Below are 19,416 nucleotides of genomic sequence, written 5' to 3'. Positions count from 1 at the left end.
AGAGGAATAGAGCATTAGTTGAACGTACGAAGACCTGGGGGCAATCCTCAGCAGCTCCAAGAAACCATCAAACTCAGCAGATTAATTTCTTAAAGTGAACATATGCTTCTGCCGAACCTCTGACCATCTAGGTAATGGCGTTTGACTACATTTGACACCCTTCGATAGCTCAGTTGGTAGAGCGGAGGACTGTAGGTGAAAATGCTGTAATCCTTAGGTCGCTGGTTCAAATCCGGCTCGAAGGATTGTACTTTTTCTTGTGGCTTACGCCAACTTTTTGACAGCAGTGCACCTTGACATGTGCTTGACAAAAAATATCTTTCCCTGAGAGAAGAACTCTTCACTTGTTGACCTTTGATAGGAATGTTGGTAGAGCAGCAGAGAGTTCTGAGATTGCAACAATCCTTAGGTTGCTGACTCAGAAGAGTATAACTTTTTCTGCAGTTGTGCCAAGTTTTTGACTTATGCCTAGTGTTTCCCCAAAAGCAAGTCATTCCCTGAGCGGGAATCAAACCCAGGCCGCGGTGGTAAAAGAAATGAATCCTAACCACTAGACCAACAGGGAGAGAGAATAAGACATTTTGCAGTGAGAGGGCTAAACAGCGATTTTATTCCTCGGCTCACTTTTTGTCTATTCCCAAATGCAACTACTTGCAATCTAAGGGGATGTAGCTCAGAGGAATAGAGCATTAGTTGAACGTACGAAGACCTGGGGGCAATCGTCAGCAGCTCCAAGAAACCATCAAACTCAGCAGATTAATTTCTTAAAGTGAACATATGCTTCTGCCGAACCTCTGACCATCTAGGTAATGGCGTTTGACTACATTTGACACCCTTCGATAGCTCAGTTGGTAGAGCGGAGGACTGTAGGTGAAAATGCTGTAATCCTTAGGTCGCTGGTTCAAATCCGGCTCGAAGGATTGTACTTTTTCTTGTGGCTTACGCCAACTTTTTGACAGCAGTGCACCTTGACATGTGCTTGACAAAAAATATCTTTCCCTGAGAGAAGAACTCTTCACTTGTTGACCTTTGATAGGAATGTTGGTAGAGCAGCAGAGAGTTCTCGAGATTGCAACAATCCTTAGGTTGCTGACTCAGAAGAGTATAACTTTTTCTGCAGTTGTGCCAAGTTTTTGACTTATGCCTAGTGTTTCCCCAAAAGCAAGTCATTCCCTGAGCGGGAATCAAACCCAGGCCGCGGTGGTAAAAGAAATGAATCCTAACCACTAGACCAACAGGGAGAGAGAATAAGACATTTTGCAGTGAGAGGGCTAAACAGCGATTTTATTCCTCGGCTCACTTTTTGTCTATTCCCAAATGCAACTACTTGCAATCTAAGGGGATGTAGCTCAGAGGAATAGAGCATTAGTTGAACGTACGAAGACCTGGGGGCAATCCTCAGCAGCTCCAAGAAACCATCAAACTCAGCAGATTAATTTCTTAAAGTGAACATATGCTTCTGCCGAACCTCTGACCATCTAGGTAATGGCGTTTGACTACATTTGACACCCTTCGATAGCTCAGTTGGTAGAGCGGAGGACTGTAGGTGAAAATGCTGTAATCCTTAGGTCGCTGGTTCAAATCCAGCTTGAAGGATTGTACTTTTTCTTGTGGCTTACGCCAACTTTTTGACAGCAGTGCACCTTGACATGTGCTTGACAAAAAATATCTTTCACTGAGAGAAGAACTCTTCACTTGTTGACCTTTGATAGGAATGTTGGTAGAGCAGCAGAGAGTTCTCGAGATTGCAACAATCCTTAGGTTGCTGACTCAGAAGAGTATAACTTTTTCTGCAGTTGTGCCAAGTTTTTGACTTATGCCTAGTGTTTCCCCAAAAGCAAGTCATTCACTGAGCGGGAATCGAACCCAGGCTGCGGTGGTAAAAGAAATTAATCCTAACCACTAGACCAACAGGGAGAGAGAATAAGACATTTTGCAGTGAGAGGGCGAAACAGCGATTATATTCCTCGGCTCACTTTTTGTCTATTCCCAAATGCAACTACTTGCAATCTAAGGGGATGTAGATCAGAGGAATAGAGCATTAGTTGGACGTACAAAGACCTGGGGGCAATCCTCAGCAGCTCCAAGAAACCACCAAACTCAGCAGATTAATTTCTTAAAGGGAACATATGCTTCTGCCGAACCTCTGACCATCTAGGTAATGGCGTTTGACTACATTTGACACCCTTCGATAGCTCAGTTGGTAGAGCGGAGGACTGTAGGTGAAAATGCTGTAATCCTTAGGTCGCTGGTACTTTTTCTTGTGGCTTACGCCAACTTTTTGACAGCAGTGCACCATTTGACATGTGCTTGACAAAAAATATCTTTCCCTCGAAGAACTCTTCACTTGTTGACCTTTGATAGGAATGTTGGTAGAGCAGAGAGAGAGATTGCAACAATCCTTAGGTTGCTGACTCAGAAGAGTATAACTTTTTCTGCAGTTGTGCCAAGTTTTTGACTTATGCCTAGTGTTTCCCCAAAAACAAGTCATTCCCTTGGAATCAAACCCAGGCCGCAGTGATAAAAGAAAGTAGACCAACAGGGAGAGAGAATAAGACATTTCACAGTGAGAGGGCTAAACAGCGATTTTATTCCTCGGCTTTTTGTCTATTTCAAGTGCAACTAATGTGGTACGCCAACTTTCCTTAGTTAGTTGGGTCAAATCAGGCTCGAAGGATTGTACTTTTTCTTGTGGCTTACGCCAACTTTTTGACAGCAGTGCACCTTGACATGTGCTTGACAAAAAATATCTTTCCCTGAGAGAAGAACTCTTCACTTGTTGACCTTTGATAGGAATGTTGGTAGAGCAGCAGAGAGTTCTCGAGATTGCAACAATCCTTAGGTTGCTGACTCAGAAGAGTATAACTTTTTCTGCAGTTGTGCCAAGTTTTTGACTTATGCCTAGTGTTTCCCCAAAAGCAAGTCATTCCCTGAGCGGGAATCAAACCCAGGCCGCGGTGGTAAAAGAAATGAATCCTAACCACTAGACCAACAGGGAGAGAGAATAAGACATTTTGCAGTGAGAGGGCTAAACAGCGATTTTATTCCTCGGCTCACTTTTTGTCTATTCCCAAATGCAACTACTTGCAATCTAAGGGGATGTAGCTCAGAGGAATAGAGCATTAGTTGAACGTACGAAGACCTGGGGGCAATCGTCAGCAGCTCCAAGAAACCATCAAACTCAGCAGATTAATTTCTTAAAGTGAACATATGCTTCTGCCGAACCTCTGACCATCTAGGTAATGGCGTTTGACTACATTTGACACCCTTCGATAGCTCAGTTGGTAGAGCGGAGGACTGTAGGTGAAAATGCTGTAATCCTTAGGTCGCTGGTTCAAATCCGGCTCGAAGGATTGTACTTTTTCTTGTGGCTTACGCCAACTTTTTGACAGCAGTGCACCTTGACATGTGCTTGACAAAAAATATCTTTCCCTGAGAGAAGAACTCTTCACTTGTTGACCTTTGATAGGAATGTTGGTAGAGCAGCAGAGAGTTCTCGAGATTGCAACAATCCTTAGGTTGCTGACTCAGAAGAGTATAACTTTTTCTGCAGTTGTGCCAAGTTTTTGACTTATGCCTAGTGTTTCCCCAAAAGCAAGTCATTCCCTGAGCGGGAATCAAACCCAGGCCGCGGTGGTAAAAGAAAAGAATCCTAACCACTAGACCAACAGTGAGAGAGAATCAGACATTTTGCAGTGAGAAGGCTAAACAGCGATTTTATTCCTCGGCTCACTTTTTGTCTATTCCCAAATGCAACTACTTGCAATCTAAGGGGATGTAGCTCAGAGGAATAGAGCATTAGTTGAACGTACGAAGACCTGGGGGCAATCCTCAGCAGCTCCAAGAAACCATCAAACTCAGCAGATTAATTTCTTAAAGTGAACATATGCTTCTGCCGAACCTCTGACCATCTAGGTAATGGCGTTTGAGTACATTTGACACCCTTCGATAGCTCAGTTGGTAGAGCGGAGGACTGTAGGTGAAAATGCTGTAATCCTTAGGTCGCTGGTTCAAATCCGGCTCGAAGGATTGTCCTTTTTCTTGTGGCTTACGCCAACTTTTTGACAGCAGTGCACCTTGACATGTGCTTGACAAAAATATCTTTCCCTGAGAGAAGAACTCTTCACTTGTTGACCTTTGATAGGAATGTTGGTAGAGCAGCAGAGAGTTCTCGAGATTGCAACAATCCTTAGGTTGCTGACTCAGAAGAGTATAACTTTTTCTGCAGTTGTGCCAAGTTTTTGACTTATGCCTAGTGTTTCCCCAAAAGCAAGTCATTCCCTGAGCGGGAATCAAACCCAGGCCGCGGTGGTAAAAGAAATGAATCCTAACCACTAGACCAACAGGGAGAGAGAATAAGACATTTTGCAGTGAGAGGGCTAAACAGCGATTTTATTCCTCGGCTCACTTTTTGTCTATTCCCAAATGCAACTACTTGCAATCTAAGGGGATGTAGCTCAGAGGAATAGAGCATTAGTTGAACGTACGAAGACCTGGGGGCAATCGTCAGCAGCTCCAAGAAACCATCAAACTCAGCAGATTAATTTCTTAAAGTGAACATATGCTTCTGCCGAACCTCTGACCATCTAGGTAATGGCGTTTGACTGCATTTGACACCCTTCGATAGCTCAGTTGGTAGAGAGGAGGACTGTAGGTGAAATGACTGTAATCCTTAGGTTGCTGGTTCAAATACGGCTCGTAGGATTGTACTTTTTCTTGTGGCTTACGCCACAAGACCGCGGCGGTGATAAAAGAAATGAATCCTAACCAATAGACCAACAGGGAGAGAGAATAAGACATTTCACAGTGAGAGGGCAAAACAGCGATTTTATTCCTCGGCTCACTGTTTGTCTATTCCCAAGTGCAACTAATGCTGTAATCCTTAGTTAGTTGGGTCAAATCAGGCTCGAAGGATTGTACTTTTTCTTGTGGCTTACGCCAACTTTTTGACAGCAGTGCACCTTGACATGTGCTTGACAAAAAATATCTCTCCCTGAGCGAAGAACTCTTCACTTGTTGACCTTTGATAGGAATGTTGGTAGAGCAGCAGAGAGTTCTCGAGATTGCAACAATCCTTAGGTTGCTGACTCAGAAGAGTATAACTTTTTCTGCAGTTGTGCCAAGTTTTTGACTTATGCCTAGTGTTTCCCCAAAAGCAAGTCATTCCCTGAGCGGGAATCAAACCCAGGCCGCGGTGGTAAAAGAAATGAATCCTAACCACTAGACCAACAGGGAGAGAGAATAAGACATTTTGCATTGAGAGGGCTAAACAGCGATTTTATTCCTCGGCTCACTTTTTGTCTATTCCCAAATGCAACTACTTGCAATCTAAGGGGATGTAGCTCAGAGGAATAGAGCATTAGTTGAACGTACGAAGACCTGGGGGCAATCGTCAGCAGCTCCAAGAAACCATCAAACTCAGCAGATTAATTTCTTAAAGTGAACATATGCTTCTGCCGAACCTCTGACCATCTAGGTAATGGCGTTTGACTACATTTGACACCCTTCGATAGCTCAGTTGGTAGAGCGGAGGACTGTAGGTGAAAATGCTGTAATCCTTAGGTCGCTGGTTCAAATCCGGCTCGAAGGATTGTACTTTTTCTTGTGGCTTACGCCAACTTTTTGACAGCAGTGCACCTTGACATGTGCTTGACAAAAAATATCTTTCCCTGAGAGAAGAACTCTTCACTTGTTGACCTTTGATAGGAATGTTGGTAGAGCAGCAGAGAGTTCTCGAGATTGCAACAATCCTTAGGTTGCTGACTCAGAAGAGTATAACTTTTTCTGCAGTTGTGCCAAGTTTTTGACTTATGCCTAGTGTTTCCCCAAAAGCAAGTCATTCCCTGAGCGGGAATCAAACCCAGGCCGCGGTGGTAAAAGAAATGAATCCTAACCACGAGACCAACAGGGATAGAGAATAAGACATTTTGCATTGAGAGGGCTAAACAGCGATTTTATTCCTCGTCTCACTTTTTGTCTATTCCCAAATGCAACTACTTGCAATCTAAGGGGATGTGGCTCAGAGGAATAGAGCATTAGTTGAACGTACGAAGACCTGGGGCAATCGTCAGCAGCTCCAAGAAACCATCAAACTCAGCAGATTAATTTCTTAAAGTGAACATATGCTTCTGCCGAACCTCTGACCATCTAGGTAATGGCGTTTGACTACATTTGACACCCTTCGATAGCTCAGTTGGTAGAGCGGAGGACTGTAGGTGAAAATGCTGTAATCCTTAGGTCGCTGGTTCAAATCCGGCTCGAAGGATTGTACTTTTTCTTGTGGCTTACGCCAACTTTTTGACAGCAGTGCACCTTGACATGTGCTTGACAAAAAATATCTTTCCCTGAGAGAAGAACTCTTCACTTGTTGACCTTTGATAGGAATGTTGGTAGAGCAGCAGAGAGTTCTCGAGATTGCAACAATCCTTAGGTTGCTGACTCAGAAGAGTATAACTTTTTCTGCAGTTGTGCCAAGTTTTTGACTTATGCCTAGTGTTTCCCCAAAAGCAAGTCATTCCCTGAGCGGGAATCAAACCCAGGCCGCGGTGGTAAAAGAAATGAATCCTAACCACTAGACCAACAGGGAGAGAGAATAAGACATTTTGCAGTGAGAGGGCTAAACAGCGATTTTATTCCTCGGCTCACTTTTTGTCTATTCCCAAATGCAACTACTTGCAATCTAAGGGGATGTAGCTCAGAGGAATAGAGCATTAGTTGAACGTACGAAGACCTGGGGGCAATCCTCAGCAGCTCCAAGAAACCATCAAACTCAGCAGATTAATTTCTTAAAGTGAACATATGCTTCTGCCGAACCTCTGACCATCTAGGTAATGGCGTTTGACTACATTTGACACCCTTCGATAGCTCAGTTGGTAGAGCGGAGGACTGTAGGTGAAAATGCTGTGTAATCCTTAGGTCGCTGGTTCAAATCCGGCTCGAAGGATTGTACTTTTTCTTGTGGCTTACGCCAACTTTTTGACAGCAGTGCACCTTGACATGTGCTTGACAAAAAATATCTTTCCCTGAGAGAAGAACTCTTCACTTGTTGACCTTTGATAGGAATGTTGGTAGAGCAGCAGAGAGTTCTCGAGATTGCAACAATCCTTAGGTTGCTGACTCAGAAGAGTATAACTTTTTCTGCAGTTGTGCCAAGTTTTTGACTTATGCCTAGTGTTTCCCCAAAAGCAAGTCATTCCCTGAGCGGGAATCAAACCCAGGCCGCGGTGGTAAAAGAAATGAATCCTAACCACTAGACCAACAGGGAGAGAGAATAAGACATTTTGCATTGAGAGGGCTAAACAGCGATTTTATTCCTCGGCTCACTTTTTGTCTATTCCCAAATGCAACTACTTGCAATCTAAGGGGATGTAGCTCAGAGGAATAGAGCATTAGTTGAACGTACGAAGACCTGGGGGCAATCGTCAGCAGCTCCAAGAAACCATCAAACTCAGCAGATTAATTTCTTAAAGTGAACATATGCTTCTGCCGAACCTCTGACCATCTAGGTAATGGCGTTTGACTACATTTGACACCCTTCGATAGCTCAGTTGGTAGAGCGGAGGACTGTAGGTGAAAATGCTGTAATCCTTAGGTCGCTGGTTCAAATCCGGCTCGAAGGATTGTACTTTTTCTTGTGGCTTACGCCAACTTTTTGACAGCAGTGCACCTTGACATGTGCTTGACAAAAAATATCTTTCCCTGAGAGAAGAACTCTTCACTTGTTGACCTTTGATAGGAATGTTGGTAGAGCAGCAGAGAGTTCTCGAGATTGCAACAATCCTTAGGTTGCTGACTCAGAAGAGTATAACTTTTTCTGCAGTTGTGCCAAGTTTTTGACTTATGCCTAGTGTTTCCCCAAAAGCAAGTCATTCCCTGAGCGGGAATCAAACCCAGGCCGCGGTGGTAAAAGAAATGAATCCTAACCACTAGACCAACAGGGAGAGAGAATAAGACATTTTGCAGTGAGAGGGCTAAACAGCGATTTTATTCCTCGGCTCACTTTTTGTCTATTCCCAAATGCAACTACTTGCAATCTAAGGGGATGTAGCTCAGAGGAATAGAGCATTAGTTGAACGTACGAAGACCTGGGGGCAATCGTCAGCAGCTCCAAGAAACCATCAAACTCAGCAGATTAATTTCTTAAAGTGAACATATGCTTCTGCCGAACCTCTGACCATCTAGGTAATGGCGTTTGACTACATTTGACACCCTTCGATAGCTCAGTTGGTAGAGCGGAGGACTGTAGGTGAAAATGCTGTAATCCTTAGGTCGCTGGTTCAAATCCGGCTCGAAGGATTGTACTTTTTCTTGTGGCTTACGCCAACTTTTTGACAGCAGTGCACCTTGACATGTGCTTGACAAAAAATATCTTTCCCTGAGAGAAGAACTCTTCACTTGTTGACCTTTGATAGGAATGTTGGTAGAGCAGCAGAGAGTTCTCGAGATTGCAACAATCCTTAGGTTGCTGACTCAGAAGAGTATAACTTTTTCTGCAGTTGTGCCAAGTTTTTGACTTATGCCTAGTGTTTCCCCAAAAGCAAGTCATTCCCTGAGCGGGAATCAAACCCAGGCCGCGGTGGTAAAAGAAATGAATCCTAACCACTAGACCAACAGGGAGAGAGAATAAGACATTTTGCATTGAGAGGGCTAAACAGCGATTTTATTCCTCGGCTCACTTTTTGTCTATTCCCAAATGCAACTACTTGCAATCTAAGGGGATGTAGCTCAGAGGAATAGAGCATTAGTTGAACGTACGAAGACCTGGGGGCAATCCTCAGCAGCTCCAAGAAACCATCAAACTCAGCAGATTAATTTCTTAAAGTGAACATATGCTTCTGCCGAACCTCTGACCATCTAGGTAATGGCGTTTGACTACATTTGACACCCTTCGATAGCTCAGTTGGTAGAGCGGAGGACTGTAGGTGAAAATGCTGTAATCCTTAGGTCGCTGGTTCAAATCCGGCTCGAAGGATTGTACTTTTTCTTGTGGCTTACGCCAACTTTTTGACAGCAGTGCACCTTGACATGTGCTTGACAAAAAATATCTTTCCCTGAGAGAAGAACTCTTCACTTGTTGACCTTTGATAGGAATGTTGGTAGAGCAGCAGAGAGTTCTGAGATTGCAACAATCCTTAGGTTGCTGACTCAGAAGAGTATAACTTTTTCTGCAGTTGTGCCAAGTTTTTGACTTATGCCTAGTGTTTCCCCAAAAGCAAGTCATTCCCTGAGCGGGAATCAAACCCAGGCCGCGGTGGTAAAAGAAATGAATCCTAACCACTAGACCAACAGGGAGAGAGAATAAGACATTTTGCAGTGAGAGGGCTAAACAGCGATTTTATTCCTCGGCTCACTTTTTGTCTATTCCCAAATGCAACTACTTGCAATCTAAGGGGATGTAGCTCAGAGGAATAGAGCATTAGTTGAACGTACGAAGACCTGGGGGCAATCCTCAGCAGCTCCAAGAAACCATCAAACTCAGCAGATTAATTTCTTAAAGTGAACATATGCTTCTGCCGAACCTCTGACCATCTAGGTAATGGCGTTTGACTACATTTGACTCCCTTCGATAGCTCAGTTGGTAGAGCGGAGGACTGTAGGTGAAAATGCTGTAATCCTTAGGTCGCTGGTTCAAATCCGGCTCGAAGGATTGTACTTTTTCTTGTGGCTTACGCCAACTTTTTGACAGCAGTGCACCTTGACATGTGCTTGACAAAAAATATCTTTCCCTGAGAAGAACTCTTCACTTGTTGACCTTTGATAGGAATGTTGGTAGAGCAGCAGAGAGTTCTCGAGATTGCAACAATCCTTAGGTTGCTGACTCAGAAGAGTATAACTTTTTCTGCAGTTGTGCCAAGTTTTTGACTTATGCCTAGTGTTTCCCCAAAAGCAAGTCATTCCCTGAGCGGGAATCAAACCCAGGCCGTGGTGGTAAAAGATATGCATCCTAACCACTAGACCAACAGGGAGAGAGAATCAGACATTTTGCAGTGAGAGGGCTAAACAGCGATTTTATTCCTCGGCTCACTTTTTGTCTATTCCCAAATGCAACTACTTGCAATCTAAGGGGATGTAGCTCAGAGGAATAGAGCATTAGTTGAACGTACGAAGACCTGGGGGCAATCCTCGTCAGCAGCTCCAAGAAACCATCAAACTCAGCAGATTAATTTCTTAAAGTGAACATATGCTTCTGCCGAACCTCTGACCATCTAGGTAATGGCGTTTGACTACATTTGACACCCTTCGATAGCTCAGTTGGTAGAGCGGAGGACTGTAGGTGAAAATGCTGTAATCCTTAGGTCGCTGGTTCAAATCCGGCTCGAAGGATTGTACTTTTTCTTGTGGCTTACGCCAACTTTTTGACAGCAGTGCACCTTGACATGTGCTTGACAAAAAATATCTTTCCCTGAGAGAAGAACTCTTCACTTGTTGACCTTTGATAGGAATGTTGGTAGAGCAGCAGAGAGTTCTCGAGATTGCAACAATCCTTAGGTTGCTGACTCAGAAGAGTATAACTTTTTCTGCAGTTGTGCCAAGTTTTTGACTTATGCCTAGTGTTTCCCCAAAAGCAAGTCATTCCCTGAGCGGGAATCAAACCCAGGCCGCGGTGGTAAAAGAAATGAATCCTAACCACTAGACCAACAGGGAGAGAGAATAAGACATTTTGCAGTGAGAGGGCTAAACAGCGATTTTATTCCTCGGCTCACTTTTTGTCTATTCCCAAATGCAACTACTTGCAATCTAAGGGGATGTAGCTCAGAGGAATAGAGCATTAGTTGAACGTACGAAGACCTGGGGGCAATCGTCAGCAGCTCCAAGAAACCATCAAACTCAGCAGATTAATTTCTTAAAGTGAACATATGCTTCTGCCGAACCTCTGACCATCTAGGTAATGGCGTTTGACTACATTTGACACCCTTCGATAGCTCAGTTGGTAGAGCGGAGGACTGTAGGTGAAAATGCTGTAATCCTTAGGTCGCTGGTTCAAATCCGGCTCGAAGGATTGTACTTTTTCTTGTGGCTTACGCCAACTTTTTGACAGCAGTGCACCTTGACATGTGCTTGACAAAAAATATCTTTCCCTGAGAGAAGAACTCTTCACTTGTTGACCTTTGATAGGAATGTTGGTAGAGCAGCAGAGAGTTCTTGAGATTGCAACAATCCTTAGGTTGCTGACTCAGAAGAGTATAACTTTTTCTGCAGTTGTGCCAAGTTTTTGACTTATGCCTAGTGTTTCCCAAAACCAAGTCATTCCCTGAGCGGGAATCAAACCCAGGCCGCGGTGGTAAAAGAAATGAATCCTAACCACTAGACCAACAGGGAGAGAGAATAAGACATTTTGCAGTGAGAGGGCTAAACAGCGATTTTATTCCTCGGCTCACTTTTTGTCTATTCCCAAATGCAACTACTTGCAATCTAAGGGGATGTAGCTCAGAGGAATAGAGCATTAGTTGAACGTACGAAGACCTGGGGGCAATCCTCAGCAGCTCCAAGAAACCATCAAACTCAGCAGATTAATTTCTTAAAGTGAACATATGCTTCTGCCGAACCTCTGACCATCTAGGTAATGGCGTTTGACTACATTTGACACCCTTCGATAGCTCAGTTGGTAGAGCGGAGGACTGTAGGTGAAAATGCTGTAATCCTTAGGTCGCTGGTTCAAATCCGGCTCGAAGGATTGTACTTTTTCTTGTGGCTTACGCCAACTTTTTGACAGCAGTGCACCTTGACATGTGCTTGACAAAAAATATCTTTCCCTGAGAGAAGAACTCTTCACTTGTTGACCTTTGATAGGAATGTTGGTAGAGCAGCAGAGAGTTCTTGAGATTGCAACAATCCTTAGGTTGCTGACTCAGAAGAGTATAACTTTTTCTGCAGTTGTGCCAAGTTTTTGACTTATGCCTAGTGTTTCCCCAAAAGCAAGTCATTCCCTGAGCGGGAATCAAACCCAGGCCGCGGTGGTAAAAGAAATTAATCCTAACCACTAGACCAACAGTGAGAGAGAATAAGACATTTTGCAGTGAGATGGCTAAACAGCGATTTTATTCCTCGGCTCACTTTTTGTCTATTCCCAAATGCAACTACTTGCAATCTAAGGGGATGTAGCTCAGAGGAATAGAGCATTAGTTGAACGTACGAAGACCTGGGGGCAATCGTCAGCAGCTCCAAGAAACCATCAAACTCAGCAGATTAATTTCTTAAAGTGAACATATGCTTCTGCCGAACCTCTGACCATCTAGGTAATGGCGTTTGACTACATTTGACACCCTTCGATAGCTCAGTTGGTAGAGCGGAGGACTGTAGGTGAAAATGCTGTAATCCTTAGGTCGCTGGTTCAAATCCGGCTCGAAGGATTGTACTTTTTCTTGTGGCTTACGCCAACTTTTTGACAGCAGTGCACCTTGACATGTGCTTGACAAAAAATATCTTTCCCTGAGAGAAGAACTCTTCACTTGTTGACCTTTGATAGGAATGTTGGTAGAGCAGCAGAGAGTTCTCGAGATTGCAACAATCCTTAGGTTGCTGACTCAGAAGAGTATAACTTTTTCTGCAGTTGTGCCAAGTTTTTGACTTATGCCTAGTGTTTCCCCAAAAGCAAGTCATTCCCTGAGCGGGAATCAAACCCAGGCCGCGGTGGTAAAAGAAATGAATCCTAACCACTAGACCAACAGGGAGAGAGAATAAGACATTTTGCAGTGAGAGGGCTAAACAGCGATTTTATTCCTCGGCTCACTTTTTGTCTATTCCCAAATGCAACTACTTGCAATCTAAGGGGATGTAGCTCAGAGGAATAGAGCATTAGTTGAACGTACGAAGACCTGGGGGCAATCGTCAGCAGCTCCAAGAAACCATCAAACTCAGCAGATTAATTTCTTAAAGGAACATATGCTTCTGCCGAACCTCTGACCATCTAGGTAATGGCGTTTGATTACATTTGACACCCTTCGATAGCTCAGTTGGTAGAGCGGAGGACTGTAGGTGAAATTGCTGTAATCCTTAGGTCGCTGGTTCAAATCCGGCTCGAAGGATTGTACTTTTTCTTGTGGCTTACGCCAACTTTTTGACAGCAGTGCACCTTGACATGTGCTTGACAAAAATATCTTTCCCTGAGAGAAGAACTCTTCACTTGTTGACCTTTGATAGGAATGTTGGTAGAGCAGCAGAGAGTTCTCGAGATTGCAACAATCCTTAGGTTGCTGACTCAGAAGAGTATAACTTTTTCTGCAGTTGTGCCAAGTTTTTGACTTATGCCTAGTGTTTCCCCAAAAGCAAGTCATTCCCTGAGCGGGAATCAAACCCAGGCCGCGGTGGTAAAAGAAATGAATCCTAACCACGAGACCAACAGGGAGAGAGAATAAGACATTTTGCATTGAGAGGGCTAAACAGCGATTTTATTCCTCGGCTCACTTTTTGTCTATTCCCAAATGCAACTACTTGCAATCTAAGGGGATGTGGCTCAGAGGAATAGAGCATTAGTTGAACGTACGAAGACCTGGGGGCAATCCTCAGCAGCTCCAAGAAACCATCAAACTCAGCAGATTAATTTCTTAAAGGGAACATATGCTTCTGCCGAACCTCTGACCATCTAGGTAATGGCGTTTGACTACATTTGACACCCTTCGATAGCTCAGTTGGTAGAGCGGAGGACTGTAGGTGAAAATGCTGTAATCCTTAGGTCGCTGGTTCAAATCTGACTCGAAGGAATGTACTTTTTCTCGTGGCTTACGCCAACTTTTTGACAGCAGTGCACCTTGACATGTGCTTGACAAAAAATATCTTTCACTGAGAGAAGAACTCTTCACTTGTTGACCTTTGATAGGAATGTTGGTAGAGCAGCAGAGAGTTCTTGAGATTGCAACAATCCTTAGGTTGCTGACTCAGAAGAGTATAACTTTTTCTGCAGTTGTGCCAAGTTTTTGACTTATGCCTAGTGTTTCCCCAAAAGCAAGTCATTCCCTGAGCGGGAATCAAACCCAGGCCGCGGTGGTAAAAGAAATGAATCCTAACCACTAGACCAACAGGGAGAGAGAATAAGACATTTTGCATTGAGAGGGCTAAACAGCGATTTTATTCCTCGGCTCACTTTTTGTCTATTCCCAAATGCAACTACTTGCAATCTAAGGGGATGTGGCTCAGAGGAATAGAGCATTAGTTGAACGTACGAAGACCTGGGGGCAATCCTCAGCAGCTCCAAGAAACCATCAAACTCAGCAGATTAATTTCTTAAAGGGAACATATGCTTCTGCCGAACCTCTGACCATCTAGGTAATGGCGTTTGACTACATTTGACACCCTTCGATAGCTCAGTTGGTAGAGCGGAGGACTGTAGGTGAAAATGCTGTAATCCTTAGGTCGCTGGTTCAAATCCGGCTCGAAGGATTGTACTTTTTCTTGTGGCTTACGCCAACTTTTTGACAGCAGTGCACCTTGACATGTGCTTGACAAAAAATATCTTTCCCTGAGAGAAGAACTCTTCACTTGTTGACCTTTGATAGGAATGTTGGTAGAGCAGCAGAGAGTTCTCGAGATTGCAACAATCCTTAGGTTGCTGACTCAGAAGTGTATAACTTTTTCTGCAGTTGTGCCAAGTTTTTGACTTATGCCTAGTGTTTCCCCAAAAGCAAGTCATTCCCTGCGCGGGAATCAAACCCAGGCCGCGGTGGTAAAAGAAATGAATCCTAACCACGAGACCAACAGGGAGAGAGAATAAGACATTTTGCATTGAGAGGGCTAAACAGCGATTTTATTCCTCGGCTCACTTTTTGTCTATTCCCAAATGCAACTACTTGCAATCTAAGGGGATGTGGCTCAGAGGAATAGAGCATTAGTTGAACGTACGAAGACCTGGGGGCAATCATCAGCAGCTCCAAGAAACCATCAAACTCAGCAGATTAATTTCTTAAAGTGAACATATGCTTCTGCCGAACCTCTGACCATCTAGGTAATGGCGTTTGACTACATTTGACACCCTTCGATAGCTCAGTTGGTAGAGCGGAGGACTGTAGGTGAAAATGCTGTAATCCTTAGGTCGCTGGTTCAAATCCGGCTCGAAGGATTGTACTTTTTCTTGTGGCTTACGCCAACTTTTTGACAGCAGTGCACCTTGACATGTGCTTGACAAAAAATATCTTTCCCTGAGAGAAGAACTCTTCACTTGTTGACCTTTGATAGGAATGTTGGTAGAGCAGCAGAGAGTTCTCGAGATTGCAACAATCCTTAGGTTGCTGACTCAGAAGAGTATAACTTTTTCTGCAGTTGTGCCAAGTTTTTGACTTATGCCTAGTGTTTCCCCAAAAGCAAGTCATTCCCTGAGCGGGAATCAAACCCAGGCTGCGGTGGTAAAAGAAATGAATCCTAACCACTAGACCAACAAGGAGAGAGAATAAGACATTTCGCAGTGAGAGGGCTAAACAGCGATTTTATTCCTCGGCTCACTTTTTGTCTATTCCCAAATGCAACTACTTGCAATCTAAGGGGATGTAGCTCAGAGGAATAGAGCATTAGTTGAACGTACGAAGACCTGGGGGCAATCGTCAGCAGCTCCAAGAAACCATCAAACTCAGCAGATTAATTTCTTAAAGGGAACATATGCTTCTGCCGAACCTCTGATCATCTCGGTAATGGCGTTTGATTACATTTGACACCCTTCGATAGCTCAGTTGGTAGAGCGGAGGACTGTAGGTGAAATTGCTGTAATCCTTAGGTCGCTGGTTCAAATCCGGCTCGAAGGATTGTACTTTTTCTTGTGGCTTACGCCAACTTTTTGACAGCAGTGCACCTTGACATGTGCTTGACAAAAAATATCTTTCCCTGAGAGAAGAACTCTTCACTTGTTGACCTTTGATAGGAATGTTGGTAGAGCAGCAGAGAGTTCTTGAGATTCCAACAATCCTTAGGTTGCTGACTCAGAAGAGTATAACTTTTTCTGCAGTTGTGCCAGGGTTTTGACTTATGCCTAGTGTTTCCCCAAAAGCAAGTCATTCCCTGAGCGGGAATCAAACCCAGGCCGCGGTGGTAAAAGAAAAGAATCCCAACCACTAGACCAACAGGGAGAGAGAATAAGACATTTCGCAGTGAGAGGGCTAAACAGCGATTTTATTCCTCGGCTCACTTTTTGTCTATTCCCAAATGCAACTACTTGCAATCTAAGGGGATGTGGCTCAGAGGAATAGAGCATTAGTTGAACGTACGAAGACCTGGGGGCAATCGTCAGCAGCTCCAAGAAACCATCAAACTCAGCAGATTAATTTCTTAAAGGGAACATATGCTTCTGCCGAACCTCTGACCATCTAGGTAATGGCGTTTGCCTATATTTGACACCCTTCGATAGCTCAGTTGGTAGAGAGGAGGACTGTAGGTGAAAATGCTGTAATCCTTAGGTCGCTGGTTCAAATCAAGCTCGAAGGATTGTACTTTTTCTTGTGGCTTACGCCAACTTTTTGACAGCAGTGCACCTTGACATGTGCTTGACAAAAAATATCTTTCCCTGAGCGAAGAACTCTTCACTTGTTGACCTTTGATAGGAATGTTGGTAGAGCAGCAGAGACTTCTCAAGATTGCAACAATCCTTAGGTTGCTGACTCAGAAGAGTATAACTTTTTCTGCAGTTGTGCCAAGTTTTTGACTTATGCCTAGTGTTTCCCCAAAAGCAAGTCATTCCCTGCGCGGGAATCAAACCCAGGCCGCGGTGGTAAAAGAAATGAATCCTAACCACGAGACCAACAGGGAGAGAGAATAAGACATTTTGCATTGAGAGGGCTAAACAGCGATTTTATTCCTCGGCTCACTTTTTGTCTATTCCCAAATGCAACTACTTGCAATCTAAGGGGATGTGGCTCAGAGGAATAGAGCATTAGTTGAACGTACGAAGACCTGGGGGCAATCGTCAGCAGCTCCAAGAAACCATCAAACTCAGCAGATTAATTTCTTAAAGTGAACATATGCTTCTGTCTCACCTCTGACCATCTAGGTAATGGCGTTTGATTACATTTGACACCCTTTTATAGCTCAGTTGGTAGAGCGGAGGACTGTAGGTGAAATTGCTGTAATCCTTAGGTCGCTGGTTCAAATCCGGCTCGAAGGATTGTACTTTTTCTTGTGGCTTACGCCAACTTTTTGACAGTAGTGCACCTTGACATGTGCTTGACAAAAAATATCTTTCCCTGAGAGAAGAACTCTTCACTTGTTGACCTTTGATAGGAATGTTGGTAGAGCAGCAGAGAGTTCTTGAGATTCCAACAATCCTTAGGTTGCTGACTCAGAAGAGTATAACTTTTTCTGCAGTTGTGACAGGGTTTTGACTTATGCCTAGTGTTTCCCCAAAAGCAAGTCATTCCCTGAGCGGGAATCAAACCCAGGCCGCGGTGGTAAAAGATAAGAATCCTAACCACTAGTCCAACAAGGAGAGAGAATAAGACATTTCGCAGTGAGAGGGCTAAACAGCGATTTTATTCCTCGGCTCACTTTTTGTCTATTCCCAAATGCAACTACTTGCAATCTAAGGGGATGTGGCTCAGAGGAATAGAGCATTAGTTGAACGTACGAAGACCTGGGGGCAATCGTCAGCAGCTCCAAGAAACCATCAAACTCAGCAGATTAATTTCTTAAAGGGAACATATGCTTCTGCCGAGCCTCTGACCATCTAGGTAATGGCGTTTGACTGCATTTGACACCCTTCGATAGCTCAGTTGGTAGAGAGGAGGACTGTAGGTGAAAATGCTGTAATCCTTAGTTAGTTGGGTCAAATCAGGCTCGAAGGATTGTACTTTTTCTTGTGGCTTACGCCAACTTTTTGACAGCAGTGCACCTTGACATGTGCTTGACAAAAAATATCTTTCCCTGAGCGAAGAACTCTTCACTTGTTGACCTTTGATAGGAATGTTGGTAGAGCAGCAGAGAGTTCTCGAGATTGCAACAATCCTTAGGTTGCTGACTCAGAAGAGTATAACTTTTTCTGCAGTTGTGCCAAGTTTTTGACTTATGCCTAGTGTTTCCCCAAAAGCAAGTCATTCCCTGCGCGGGAATCAAACCCAGGCCGCGGTGGTAAAAGAAATGAATCCTAACCACGAGACAAACAGGGAGAGAGAATAAGACATTTTGCATTGAGAGGGCTAAACAGCGATTTTATTCCTCGTCTCACTTTTTGTCTATTCCCAAATGCAACTACTTGCAATCTAAGGGGATGTGGCTCAGAGGAATAGAGCATTAGTTGAACGTACGAAGACCTGGGGGCAATCGTCAGCAGCTCCAAGAAACCATCAAACTCAGCAGATTAATTTCTTAAAGTGAACATATGCTTCTGTCTCACCTCTGACCATCTAGGTAATGGTGTTTGACTACATTTGGAACCCTTCGATAGCTCAGTTGGTAGAGCGGAGGACTGTAGGTGAAAATGCTGTGATCCTTAGGTCGCTGGTTCAAATCTGGCTCGAAGGATTGTACTTTTTCTTGTGGCTTACGCCAACTTTTTGACAGCAGTGCACCTTGACATGTGCTTGACAAAAATATCTTTCCCTGAGCGAAGAACTCTTCACTTGTTGACCTTTGATAGGAATGTTGGTAGAGCAGCAGAGAGTTCTCGAGATTGCAACAATCCTTAGGTTGCTGACTCAGAAGAGTATAACTTTTTCTGCAGTTGTGCCAAGTTTTTGACTTATGCCTAGTGTTTCCCCAAAAGCAAGTCATTCCCTGCGCGGGAATCAAACCCAGGCCGCGGTGGTAAAAGAAATGAATCCTAACCACGAGACCAACAGGGAGAGAGAATAAGACATTTTGCATTGAGAGGGCTAAACAGCGATTTTATTCCTCGTCTCACTTTTTGTCTATTCCCAAATGCAACTACTTGCAATCTAAGGGGATGTGGCTCAGAGGAATAGAGCATTAGTTGAACGTACGAAGACCTGGGGGCAATCGTCAGCAGCTCCAAGAAACCATCAAACTCAGCAGATTAATTTCTTAAAGTGAACATATGCTTCTGTCTCACCTCTGACCATCTAGGTAATGGCGTTTGACTACATTTGACACCCTTCGATAGCTCAGTTGGTAGAGCGGAGGACTGTAGGTGAAAATGCTGTAATCCTTAGGTCGCTGGTTCAAATCTGGCTCGAAGGATTGTACTTTTTCTTGTGGCTTACGCCAACTTTTTGACAGCAGTGCACCTTGACATGTGCTTGACAAAAAATATCTTTCCCTGAGAGAAGAACTCTTCACTTGTTGACCTTTGATAGTAATGTTGGTAGAGCAGCAGAGAGTTCTCGAGATTGCAACAATCCTTAGGTTGCTGACTCAGAAGAGTATAACTTTTTCTGCAGTTGTGCCAAGTTTTTGACTTATGCCTAGTGTTTCCCCAAAAGCAAGTCATTCCCTGCGCGGGAATCAAACCCAGGCCGCGGTGGTAAAAGGAATGAATCCTAACCACGA

The 19,416-nt window shown here is 44.0% G+C and overlaps 20 non-coding genes across 20 annotated transcripts; all 20 read left to right on the top strand.

Moving 5' to 3' along the window:
* Nucleotides 1–158: 158 nt before the first annotated feature.
* On the top strand, nt 159–245 carry trnay-gua (transfer RNA tyrosine (anticodon GUA)). Its single transcript is given in 2 exon segments — nt 159–195; nt 210–245. It is a non-coding gene; the product is annotated as a tRNA-Tyr (tRNA).
* Nucleotides 246–833: 588 nt separating this feature from the next.
* On the top strand, nt 834–920 carry trnay-gua (transfer RNA tyrosine (anticodon GUA)). Its single transcript is given in 2 exon segments — nt 834–870; nt 885–920. It is a non-coding gene; the product is annotated as a tRNA-Tyr (tRNA).
* A 589-nt stretch (nt 921–1,509) lies between these two features.
* On the top strand, nt 1,510–1,596 carry trnay-gua (transfer RNA tyrosine (anticodon GUA)). Its single transcript is given in 2 exon segments — nt 1,510–1,546; nt 1,561–1,596. It is a non-coding gene; the product is annotated as a tRNA-Tyr (tRNA).
* A 1,670-nt stretch (nt 1,597–3,266) lies between these two features.
* Nucleotides 3,267–3,353, top strand: trnay-gua (transfer RNA tyrosine (anticodon GUA)). Its single transcript is given in 2 exon segments — nt 3,267–3,303; nt 3,318–3,353. It is a non-coding gene; the product is annotated as a tRNA-Tyr (tRNA).
* A 589-nt stretch (nt 3,354–3,942) lies between these two features.
* Nucleotides 3,943–4,029, top strand: trnay-gua (transfer RNA tyrosine (anticodon GUA)). Its single transcript is given in 2 exon segments — nt 3,943–3,979; nt 3,994–4,029. It is a non-coding gene; the product is annotated as a tRNA-Tyr (tRNA).
* Nucleotides 4,030–5,503: 1,474 nt separating this feature from the next.
* Nucleotides 5,504–5,590, top strand: trnay-gua (transfer RNA tyrosine (anticodon GUA)). Its single transcript is given in 2 exon segments — nt 5,504–5,540; nt 5,555–5,590. It is a non-coding gene; the product is annotated as a tRNA-Tyr (tRNA).
* Nucleotides 5,591–6,178: 588 nt separating this feature from the next.
* trnay-gua (transfer RNA tyrosine (anticodon GUA)) lies at nt 6,179–6,265 on the top strand. The gene is given in 2 exon segments: nt 6,179–6,215; nt 6,230–6,265. It is a non-coding gene; the product is annotated as a tRNA-Tyr (tRNA).
* A 589-nt stretch (nt 6,266–6,854) lies between these two features.
* trnay-gua (transfer RNA tyrosine (anticodon GUA)) lies at nt 6,855–6,943 on the top strand. Its single transcript is given in 2 exon segments — nt 6,855–6,891; nt 6,908–6,943. It is a non-coding gene; the product is annotated as a tRNA-Tyr (tRNA).
* A 589-nt stretch (nt 6,944–7,532) lies between these two features.
* On the top strand, nt 7,533–7,619 carry trnay-gua (transfer RNA tyrosine (anticodon GUA)). The gene is given in 2 exon segments: nt 7,533–7,569; nt 7,584–7,619. It is a non-coding gene; the product is annotated as a tRNA-Tyr (tRNA).
* A 589-nt stretch (nt 7,620–8,208) lies between these two features.
* Nucleotides 8,209–8,295, top strand: trnay-gua (transfer RNA tyrosine (anticodon GUA)). The gene is given in 2 exon segments: nt 8,209–8,245; nt 8,260–8,295. It is a non-coding gene; the product is annotated as a tRNA-Tyr (tRNA).
* Nucleotides 8,296–8,884: 589 nt separating this feature from the next.
* On the top strand, nt 8,885–8,971 carry trnay-gua (transfer RNA tyrosine (anticodon GUA)). The gene is given in 2 exon segments: nt 8,885–8,921; nt 8,936–8,971. It is a non-coding gene; the product is annotated as a tRNA-Tyr (tRNA).
* Nucleotides 8,972–9,559: 588 nt separating this feature from the next.
* On the top strand, nt 9,560–9,646 carry trnay-gua (transfer RNA tyrosine (anticodon GUA)). Its single transcript is given in 2 exon segments — nt 9,560–9,596; nt 9,611–9,646. It is a non-coding gene; the product is annotated as a tRNA-Tyr (tRNA).
* A 590-nt stretch (nt 9,647–10,236) lies between these two features.
* Nucleotides 10,237–10,323, top strand: trnay-gua (transfer RNA tyrosine (anticodon GUA)). The gene is given in 2 exon segments: nt 10,237–10,273; nt 10,288–10,323. It is a non-coding gene; the product is annotated as a tRNA-Tyr (tRNA).
* A 589-nt stretch (nt 10,324–10,912) lies between these two features.
* Nucleotides 10,913–10,999, top strand: trnay-gua (transfer RNA tyrosine (anticodon GUA)). Its single transcript is given in 2 exon segments — nt 10,913–10,949; nt 10,964–10,999. It is a non-coding gene; the product is annotated as a tRNA-Tyr (tRNA).
* A 588-nt stretch (nt 11,000–11,587) lies between these two features.
* On the top strand, nt 11,588–11,674 carry trnay-gua (transfer RNA tyrosine (anticodon GUA)). The gene is given in 2 exon segments: nt 11,588–11,624; nt 11,639–11,674. It is a non-coding gene; the product is annotated as a tRNA-Tyr (tRNA).
* Nucleotides 11,675–12,263: 589 nt separating this feature from the next.
* On the top strand, nt 12,264–12,350 carry trnay-gua (transfer RNA tyrosine (anticodon GUA)). The gene is given in 2 exon segments: nt 12,264–12,300; nt 12,315–12,350. It is a non-coding gene; the product is annotated as a tRNA-Tyr (tRNA).
* Nucleotides 12,351–12,938: 588 nt separating this feature from the next.
* Nucleotides 12,939–13,025, top strand: trnay-gua (transfer RNA tyrosine (anticodon GUA)). The gene is given in 2 exon segments: nt 12,939–12,975; nt 12,990–13,025. It is a non-coding gene; the product is annotated as a tRNA-Tyr (tRNA).
* A 1,264-nt stretch (nt 13,026–14,289) lies between these two features.
* On the top strand, nt 14,290–14,376 carry trnay-gua (transfer RNA tyrosine (anticodon GUA)). Its single transcript is given in 2 exon segments — nt 14,290–14,326; nt 14,341–14,376. It is a non-coding gene; the product is annotated as a tRNA-Tyr (tRNA).
* A 589-nt stretch (nt 14,377–14,965) lies between these two features.
* trnay-gua (transfer RNA tyrosine (anticodon GUA)) lies at nt 14,966–15,052 on the top strand. Its single transcript is given in 2 exon segments — nt 14,966–15,002; nt 15,017–15,052. It is a non-coding gene; the product is annotated as a tRNA-Tyr (tRNA).
* Nucleotides 15,053–15,641: 589 nt separating this feature from the next.
* Nucleotides 15,642–15,728, top strand: trnay-gua (transfer RNA tyrosine (anticodon GUA)). The gene is given in 2 exon segments: nt 15,642–15,678; nt 15,693–15,728. It is a non-coding gene; the product is annotated as a tRNA-Tyr (tRNA).
* The last annotated feature ends 3,688 nt before the right edge of the window (nt 15,729–19,416 follow it).

Source organism: Oncorhynchus masou, chromosome 27 (genome assembly GCF_036934945.1).
Source record: "Oncorhynchus masou masou isolate Uvic2021 chromosome 27, UVic_Omas_1.1, whole genome shotgun sequence".
NCBI classification, from domain to species: domain Eukaryota; kingdom Metazoa; phylum Chordata; class Actinopteri; order Salmoniformes; family Salmonidae; genus Oncorhynchus; species Oncorhynchus masou.
The sequence above is the reverse complement of the archived record's forward strand: the minus strand, read 5'-3'. Positions and strand labels throughout refer to the sequence as shown.